This window comes from Notechis scutatus, chromosome 1 (assembly GCF_049901735.1).
Source record: "Notechis scutatus isolate UNSWTSFEM ecotype Mainland chromosome 1, rNotScu1.2, whole genome shotgun sequence".
Classification (NCBI taxonomy): domain Eukaryota; kingdom Metazoa; phylum Chordata; class Lepidosauria; order Squamata; family Elapidae; genus Notechis; species Notechis scutatus.
The window spans coordinates 272,774,776-272,785,208 of record NC_142009.1 but is presented as its reverse complement, the minus strand read 5'-3'; positions in this window follow the sequence as shown (position 1 = coordinate 272,785,208).

Sequence of the window (10,433 nt, the reverse complement as noted above, 5' to 3'; positions counted from 1 at the left end):
ACCACAAGAATTCATCAGTCTCCTGAGCACGCACGCACACAAACACACACACACACACACACACCAAGCCTTATGACAAAGCCAGGTCTGATGGGAGTTCCAGAAATAAGGAGAGATGGCACTGGCCTCACTTTAGGGGGAAGAATGTTCCATAAGGTAGGTGCCACAGCGGAGAAGGCCTACCTCCTCAGGCCCACCAAGTGTTCTTCTCTGAGAGATGGGATTTGCAGTGTGCCTCTCTTGACCCCTGCCCTCTGCTTCCCAATGTACTCACATGCATTAACACACAACACAAAGAAAAAGTAGAAACAGATTCACATAGCGATGAAACGTATTATTTCATTACACAAAACAAAATATAGACACCTACTAAGAGGGCTGATTTCCGTAGAATACTTCACTTTTAATGTCTTAATACTCCTCTGTTTCCTTCTTTCATTGTGCCTCATTAATGGGATGGGCCAAATTTTGTTTCTTCAATTTTTTTCTATTAGGAAAAATGGAAGCCTTTCCACATAGGCCTTTTTAAATTTTATATAATATCTATCATCTCTCTCTCTCTCTCTCTCTCTCTCTCTCTCTCTCTCTCTCTCTCTCTCTCTCTCTCTCTCTATCTATCTATCTAATATGCACACAGATTTTATACACACACACAAACACACAGAGAGATAGATACATGTGTGTAAATGTGTGCATATAGATATACATACACTGTTCTGATAGATTCCTATATTTGACTCTTCCTTAATCAGCTACCAACTTGGATTACATTTTGATCTTTTCTAACGATGTTTTGACTCCTCTCCTTCTCTCTCCCCTTTAACAATCCTCTACTATAAATCATGTTAGAAGTTGTGGGTTTAATTTACATTTTGATGAATAATGTGATTTTAAAAAAAAAAGCATTTCAAAATAGCACCTCGGTGTGAATCACCTTTCATACAATAAGGCAACTTTTATACATAACTCTTCCTCTTTGCCTTCTGTTACGGAGAATCTATTACTCCTCCCATCTCCTTCTTTGTCATGTCTTTCTTCCTCTAGTCCTTTTGCAGCTGAAGTTACTGCGCTGGCAAGATAGTTCAGAACTCTTTCACAGGTTAACATAAAAGCACTTACAAGCTGCAGTTTGGAAATTCTTCACAACTTCAGGCGCTCAGCTGAAGTTGCAGAGTTCCTCCCACTTTATCTTTCTAAAGCCAGAGTTACTCCTCTTCATTAACTGATAATGTACTCTCTTCCCTTTTTGTTGTTTCATAGCCAAAACTCATGACCCCTGAAAGTGTAATACGTTCACCTTATGACAAAAAAAGGATTATACCTTGCACCCTTACTATTCTTTCTGCTTTATCCTACCATCCTAATGTATAGGAATGTCTATTTGCACACATATTAGAGTAGAATCTGTGTGTGTGTGTGTGTGTGTGTGTGTTTAGAGAAAAGATGATAATTGTTCTGTCCCCACTACATGTTAGTCTGTGTGCAGCTCGACATGCAGCTAAACCCACCTATCTTCCAATGAAACAGACCATGTGCGTAGATCTGAATGGTTTATTGAAAGGACAGGATATGGTGAAAATGGGGAAAATATGGATACATACAATGAGAACCCAATACAAGATGGATAGTATTAAGTTACTGCTTAATACTGCTTGTATTAGTAAATACAAGCAATTTAAATCTCACCAGCAATGCTTTGTGTGTGGGATGTTAGTCCTTGGATGACCATGTGCCACAGATTAAGATGGATTCTTCTTTGCGCTTCTGCCTTCTCCAAATGCTGAAGGAAATGGAGTCTGGCTTCCCAGCATGCACTTGGTTTGAGAGTGCGGGCTGATGGGTAAAATGGGTTGGGTCAGCTTAAAACAATATACTTGGTATTTTGTCTCTCCAGCCACTAGATGGGGCTAGAGAGCAACAACAGTATATAAAAGTTATATTCTGAGGCATGATGATGATGTGCACCATGATGATGATGCTTCCCTGTCTCTTTTCAGGGTACTTCATGCTTTGAAATTTACATTACTTTTGAGATTCATTTGAGATGCAAAAGATGCAAAGGATTCCTGTTAGAATGTGTGTTAAATGATTAAAAGAATGTTAATGATTAGTGTAATTTCACTTTCATTCCATTTTTTTAAAAAAAAAAATTTGAGGGCAGGGCTGCTCCAGAGGTGGTATTCATCAGGTTCTGACCAGTTCTGGAGAACTGGTAGTGGAAATTTTGAGTAGTTCGGAGAACTAGCAAATACCACCTCTGACTGGAGATTTTACAGTATCCTTCCCCTGCCATGCCAACCAAGCCATGCCCACAGAACCGGTAGTAGAAACATTTGAATCCCACCACTGCTGCTCTCTTTTGTAATGGAACCCCACAACTTGGCCTTCATGGAGTGCAACCTCACTGCAGATGATATCTTGGAATCAGAGTAAATCATACTTTAAACTGGCTTTTTACATCAAATGGTTTTTAATGAAAAACTGAGAAGTTAAATGTGGTGTATTCATAATCTGACTCTTGTGAAAGGAAGACCAGAGAGGAAGGAGTCAAGCTATTTTCTAAAGCACCTGTAGGCCAGACAAGGAATAATGGATGGAAACTGAACAAGGAGAGATTTAACCTGGAAATAAGGAGAAATTTTCTGAGAGTGAGAACAATCAACCAATGGAACAGCTTGCCCTCGGAAGTTGTGGGAGCTTCATCACTTGAGACTTTCAAGAAGAGATTGGACTGCCATTTGTCAGAAATGGAGTAGGGTCTCCCGCTTGGGTTGGATTAGATGACTTACAAGGTCCCTTCCAACTCTGATTATCTGTTAAGACCTGGCTGTAGTCCAGGCTCCTCTCTCAGTTGATAAATGTGTATAATTCTCTAAACTGGGATGGTTTGAAAATGAGATCTTCATTGTGTAATTCACCTGACAGGTGGAATTTCACAGGGATGCAGACTGTACGATCTTTCATTTGTAACCTTCCTTATCCTTAGTTTTTACCACAGAAAAACCCCTTTTGTGCTGCTAGAATTCCATCTGTAAGGACCCTTGCTACCCCCTTGCCACTTAGGATATCAAAAACTCTCTCTTTCCTTAAATATCTTGTTGAGAAAATGTTGAAAAGGTCAAAGGAGGAGATGGGAGCTGACAGGAATCCTCTGACGCACTAGAAGTAAATGTTTAATCAGGATAAACTATATTTGAGAAGCCTGCCTTTAAATTCAATGTGCCAAAGAAAATGAATATTTAAGAGACTGATCTCTTTTTGTACAAATACCTTCATAAGACCACATTTCTTGCCTCTGCAAACATTAAAATCCTAAAGCTTGATTGCATTTCTAACTCTTGAGTCCCAAAGCCCCCAAACCATTTCTTCCCTGCTTCCCAGTCCAAATCTGGATCCAAAATGAAACTTGGGTTTTCTATTGCTTCTTTCAATCTGTATTATTCAAAGGAAATCAGGAAATTCAAAAGCTTACAAGCCTTTGATACACAACGCCCAATATAGTCTGTTTCTTCTTCCATAGTCAAATGCTTCTTCCGTATTATATAGTTTATCATTGTGAAAAGATTAGTTCATGGATACCCATTTTTTTATACTGAAAATGTTAATTTTGTTAGATCCTTATCCTTGCATACACAATCATTTACTTTAGATAGGATATAATCGATCGATTCCTTCGCTGTGTAGACATCTTTATTATATATCCAGAAAATAAAGTTGTGAAGGGTATTTGTAATTATTAAGAGAAAATAAAAATAAAGTCCCTCCCCTTCAGATATTCATACTGAACACACGGAGCCTTCCAGTGATGTCATATTTTGTGAGGGGTAGTATTGGGGCATCTAGGCAGCTCCCAGTTTACATGCTGAGATGGCTTATTCCAGAGTGACCCAATAGGGCTGATATCTTATTTTTGAAATGACAAAAACCTTTTATGTCAGCAAGTTAGTAAACTGACCTTATAATGCTTGTTCACAGAAAAGAGCTATTTTTACATTAATTTTTAGGCAAAAAGAAAAAAACACTTTTGAAGAGTCAGCAAGTAGATAAAGCCAGAGCTTTATTCCATTTCCTCCAATTATAAGCCTTTTCTGTCTTAAATTAATGGTCAAGCAGGCCAGGTAGATAATCAGCCATTCTCTAGATCAGAGATGAGGAATGCTGGCCCTTTTAGGACTTGTGGTCTTCAACTTCCAGAATTCCTGAGCCAGGGAAGTCCACCAGTCCTAAAGGAGCCATCATTCCCCACCTCTGTTCAAGATGGATGAACTTCAACTTGTAGAATTTCCAATAATTGCTTTGCTAAAAGGAATTAAAGTCATGCTTCTGGCAGGATGCCCAGATTGAGAAGATTAGCTCATCTGTATCTAATGTGACTCTCCAAATGCATTCTCCCATTAATCTTTTGAATGCCAAACCATCTTTTGTAACTGTTCCTCACTCTTTATGATTTCTCTTTTCTTGCCTCTTTTGTACATGTAAAACATACTAGTTGACAATGAATTTTTACCTTGGCACTAGTAGGTGACAATTACTTTGCTGACATAATGGGCCATGCGAAAAAGGCCACCTGCATGTACCACAATTTTCCATGCACATTATTATATAATGTTTTGTTCCATTAACAAAAATACCAGGCTTATTATAATATCCAATCCCCAAAGGAACTGCCATATTGCATTTGTAGAAGTCAGAATTAATTAAGAAACTTGGTCATAGGTTATATATTCTGTTTTCCATACACATCATAAGGCTAAGTAGTGTCATAGTAGCATCATCATTCATGTTAACTGGATTTTTTCCCCAATATATTTTGTTTGGTTGTATTCTTTAAAAATTAAGACTGAAATACGCTCCCAGAATGTCTCATATAATTTAAAATGTCATGCCCAATTTATATGAATAGACAGCTTTGTAAAATGAAAAAAATTAAATACAGATTCTTGCATCTTCCACCCCATTCCTTGAACCATGAAAGGTGTTTTTTAAAAAACCTGCTCTTTTATTAGGACTTTTGAAAACTCTCTGCTTTAATGGTGTTTTCCCATTGTGAGTTTTCTAGTCAAGTATCAAACTGAAATTTATCATGTTCTGGATTAATTTTCAACTAAGCATGGAACAGTATGGTAATATTCAGAACTTATCACATTTGATCACCTTAAGCACTGACAAGTAAACTCAATATATCACAACATATGAGAATTCAACCTGAAATTGATTGCCTTATAATATAATAACTACAGTACTCCCTGTTCCATGAAAGACAGTTCTGTATTAATTAGAGCAGCCGAATTTGAGCTACCAGAGTGCATAAAATTCCTGAGTGGCCACTAGGATATACATAATTCTTTCTACCTCATAATAATCAGGATTTTTGCAGCCCCAATTTGGAAACCACAATATTGTGTGATGCTTCACTTACTGAGACACTGCTATACTGTTCATTTCTGTTTTGTCCTCAAAGCCTTTATCTGGTGACACTGAAATTTTAAGCTACAGCAAATTAAAATCTTATTTTCAAATGGGACTTTGTCCCAATCATGTTTTGTAGGATTGAATATACCAACGAATATCAACAATATGCCTAAAGCTTTTCTCCCTGATAGAAAATTGCATTTTGAGACATTCTTTCTCAAGCATTTTCTAGTTCACTGTAACTTGAAAGTTAGCCATTCTTCTTAGCTAAACGGTGCAGAGTGCCCCCCTAAAGTTCAATTTTTTTTTCTTCCACAAATGTGTATCTTTTCACTTGTATATATTTACTGAAAAGACAGCTGTGCTGTCTTAAATAATTGTATTATTTGTCTTGTTGGATTACATTGCATTATTGGAATGTTGAATTTCCAAAGCCACCCAGGTAATTTGCAACTTACAATCACAATTGGGACTTAGTCATTGGCTAAGCAATGTTGTTTGTTAAGCAAACATCACATGACTGAACCCAATTTTATGGCCATTTTTACTGCAATTGTGCTCAAATTGCAACCACATGACCACAGGGGTGGTGCAATGGTCATAATTTGGAGGACAAGTTGGAAGTAACTTTTTTCAGCACCATCCTAACTCCAACCTGTTGTTAAATGAACGATCATATGCTGAGGGCTACCTAGTAGTGTATCACCAAGGTTCTGTTATGCCTAGCAACAGAGGGATGCTTCCTGTGGAACTGAGTGGAACTTTAGTATATGGAGAGATGCCGTGTATGAGATAATATAGTATTCTGGGTAGATGAAGATTCATACATTATACTTTGCCACAATGCAGTATGGTAAATTATGGCTTAGGGCTCTCCTGAATGAGAGCTGCTTTTCTCCTAAGGATAAAATAGCTGAAAATGAAACTGGTGTTAAGAAATCTCTTTCCATATTTCACTTTTTCCATATTTATCATAAGGATGATATTCTGTCCATTATTAATATCGCCCTCAATGGGTGGATTCTCTTGCTTCTATACCCTTTTTATACCTGTAAAGCTATTACTTTCTTTTGCATGCGTGGGACTTACAGGACTCTTACTTCTCTTTCTCATTCCTTTCCTTTCCTTTTTCCCTTTCCTCTTCCCCTTCCCTCCTTCCTCTCTCTGCTCTCTCTTTGTCTGTCTGTCTGTCTATCCTGGAAAATATAATGCTGATCACAAACAAAAAATATCAAAAAGCACATGTACAGCAACCAAAACAAAACAAAAAGTTCTTTTCTTGCAATTTCTCTGAATGCTCCAAGTGCTGCCCTGGTAGAAGAGAAGTTATCATGTTTGCTTCAAGTGCAAAAGATCCCCAGTTCAAAACTGGACAGAAAATTTTTTCCCCTATTATTTTTATTTCTCTCAGGTTCTCCACTTTGCTGCTTTTCTTTTTAAATTGATTCCCCAGTGGACTGCTTCATCCTTCTTGCTGTGACTTGACATAAGAAAGGAAACTAGCAAGCTGTTGCCAATTTCATTCCAACTCCCAAATAGCTAAGTAAGCCAGGGGAAAAAATATCACTGCCTTTTGCTAGGACTGTGGAAGAGATAACCTACCTAGCTAAACAAAACATTTCAGCAGTCTATTGAAAGATAGCTTTTTAAAAAAATAAATCTAAGCAGAAGTGCTTTCCCCAAAGTAGATGTAAGTATTAAACAAAACCAAAGGCCTATTTTGATAATGCGTAACCATCAGCATGATTAAAGAGCTGTAATAAAAGATCTGATCGTGTTAACTCTTCTGATTTAATGAAAGAACCGGTGGGTAACATGGACTCTTCAGGGAAATGAATGGTTGTGCATTTAACCCTAGGAAGATTCTGAAAAGGGGAATCAAGTTTTATAGCCTAAATTAAAATGGCTGTGGAGGACCCGAGCAGAACCAGAATGGGCAGGTCATTCCTGTCAATTAGAACGTAGCATTTCCCGACACGACAATGAAATACAGAGGAGAAACCGGACATCTGCCTTTCTTCTTAGTGGGAAACACTAGTTTTGAGACAATAAAGGAAGTCAGAGATAGAGGTTGTGTTTGCAAGCAAAACGTGCAAATCTGGCCTTAGTGTGAGTATTGTTGCAGTTTGTAAATCATGCTTCCTAACTTAAGGATGAAAAATGTACCAACTGTTATTGCTTAGACTTAACCTTTGTGGATTTAGCTGTTATTCCCTTGTATAGGAGAGCTCACTGGTTTTATTTTCCAAAGTTTCCCGAATTCCTCTTGAGTTTGCTATAGCTCTATCCGTTACATATTTGTTTGTCTGCTTGCTTCTTTTGGACCATTGGCACATTGTCTTTAGGCATTCTGTTTTTCCGATGAAGCAAAGAAACTTCTGCTGGCATGAATGAAATTGACTAAGCCATTCAGTAAACCAGCATAGAGTATCTGGCTTGTTGTTTCAAACAATAATTTGTATCTACTTGCTCTGAATCAGACTTCAAGAGGGGATTAGCAAATATTGGCTCCCTCACATTACACAAACTCAGGACTCACACAATTTTCAAACAGGCCTCTGAACCACAGGTGGTATTCAGCAGGTTCTGACCAGTTCTGGAGAACCGATAGCGGAAATTTTTAGTAGTTTGGAGAACCGGCAAATACCACCTCTGACTGGCTCCACTTCCATCTACTCTCTGCCTCCCGAGTCCCAGCTGATTGGCTGGGTCTTCTTTTGTTGCCCTGCACAGGAGAACGGAGCTGGAAAGCAGGTTAGTGGGGTGGGGAGGGAATGGAGATTTTACAGTATCCTTCCCCGGCTACACCCACCAAGCCATGCCCACAGAACCAGTAGTAAAATTTTTTGAATCCTACCACTTCTCTGAACACCGCACTTTTTTTAGCCAGACAAGAAAAATATCAGATATGAATTAATCATTAAACTGGAAGAAGGGGATAGTAAAAAAGTAGCACCATGCAGTGCTTCTATTGGCAGCTTCTAATAGCAACCGCATCCTTTTTCAGGAAGGTGCATTTGCCTTTCCCTGGTGCAGTTTTGGGAAAAGATGTTTGGTTTAAGGACTTTCTCTAAGCAGGTCAAAAACATGGGTTGTTTTTTTTCAAAGCTTTAATAAAATCTCCAATTAAAAATAATATAGATCATGCCTTTTCTAGCTGTCATCATGAAACAAAATAAGAACATTATTCAAGGGAATTATCACTGAAGAAAGTAATAGCCAAATATCCATTCCACACCCATTAGAAAGGTCCAGGATCATTTGTCTCACCCACTATTAACATGAAATATGCTTTCCTGCTTGTATTTTCCTAGATTGACCTTGCTTATTTACAGACATTTATAAAAGATCCAGTCAAGACTGATTTCCAATTGTACGCTGCTGTTTTTTTACTACTATTACATTCCTCCTTCCCCTGATAATCCACGAGTGAAAAGACACCACAATGAACTCTGTTAGCAGAAGGATCCTCCATATACATAACCTTACAGATGGACATCCAAGACCCATGGGGAACCGAGATGTTTTTCTTTTAAATAGAATGTTAGCATAAATAGAAGATGGAAAGAAATTTCATGGCAGAAAACAGTATCAAGTTTCTAATTACTTGGATGTGGGAGAACCAAGAAAAGATATTATCATTTCAATGCATGGCCATAAAAGTGATTACTGCTGGGTCACAGAAAAAAGGATGAGGCAGACTTTGGTCTAAATTCAATCAAAAAACCTTCATGCAAAGGGTATGCATCTTAATGAGGAAATTATGAAATCCGCCGTTGTGAAAAGGTTTATGTATCTTTATTAATTTGCTGGGACTTAAGTGCTGCTCTAACCCAACAGGTTCTCAAAGAAGTTCCTTTGAAGAACAACTACCAAACTAAAAGAGTCACTGAGCAGATACCCTTTGACAGAACTAAACCACTTTCATTTTCACAAAATAGCAAGACAAAGTGACAGAAGAATTTGGCATTGTCTCTGATTCGCTGGCATTGTTAACGATAAGTGTAAAGGGCTGAGAGGAAGGCCCGTGTGAACAAAAATACTTTTAACAACATTCTCTACAAATTGTTCTTCATTCACATGGACAAAATAGACTTTTTACACTACATATTCAAACGAAGTAATTTGAATGCGTACAGAATAAGTGTTGTGGACAAAAGAAAGGAAAAAGAACACAGTATGCAAAGTAGAGTTCAAAGACACATTCATAGCATGTGATACATCAGAGAAGCCAGCAGTGGGTGCTGGCGATCCACAAGACAAAAATTCATTTTACAGTAAATCTGTGAAATGGTTCAACCCAGATTTTAAAAAGAAAATGTTTTTGCCCAGTTTCAAACTTCCACTTGTGTAAACTTTCAAGATCCACAATCCAAAAAGTCATTGTTGCAACTCGCTCTTGATTTCCCTAAACCTGTGATGGTGAACCTATGGCACACATGCCACAAGTGGCATGCAGAGCCATTTGTGCTGGCACGCGAGCCACAGGCAAACTTACCTTACTGCGCATGCGCGTGCCTCACAGCTGTTTTTTGGCTGGTTTGAGGCCTTTTTCAGCCTCCCAGAGGCTTGGAAAAAGCATCTGCAAGGATTTTCAGGACGAATAGGCCCGTTTTGTCACTTCCTATAATATGGGAAGTGACAAAACAGGCTTATTATTTGGCCTGAAAAGCCTTGCAGAGGCTTTTTCCAAGACTCTGGGAGGCCGAAAAAGGCCTCAAACTAGCCGAAAAATCAGCTGTGAGGTGCAGTGCAGGTAAGGGGGTGGCGGGGGGTGGGGATTGCACAGGCATGCGCAGGGGGCATGGGGGGATGCACACTGCATTCTGGATGCTGGCACGCAAGTGCGCACGTGCTAATGCGCACACAATTTTTGGCACAGGAGCCCAAAAAGGTTAGCCACCACTGCCCTAAACACTAAAACAGCCAGGACCAAGAGATTAAGAATATAAGGAGTGAGATTCCAGCTGGACTGGACCTGGTCTGACCCCAGTTGTCTGTCTTCACAATGGTCAACTGGT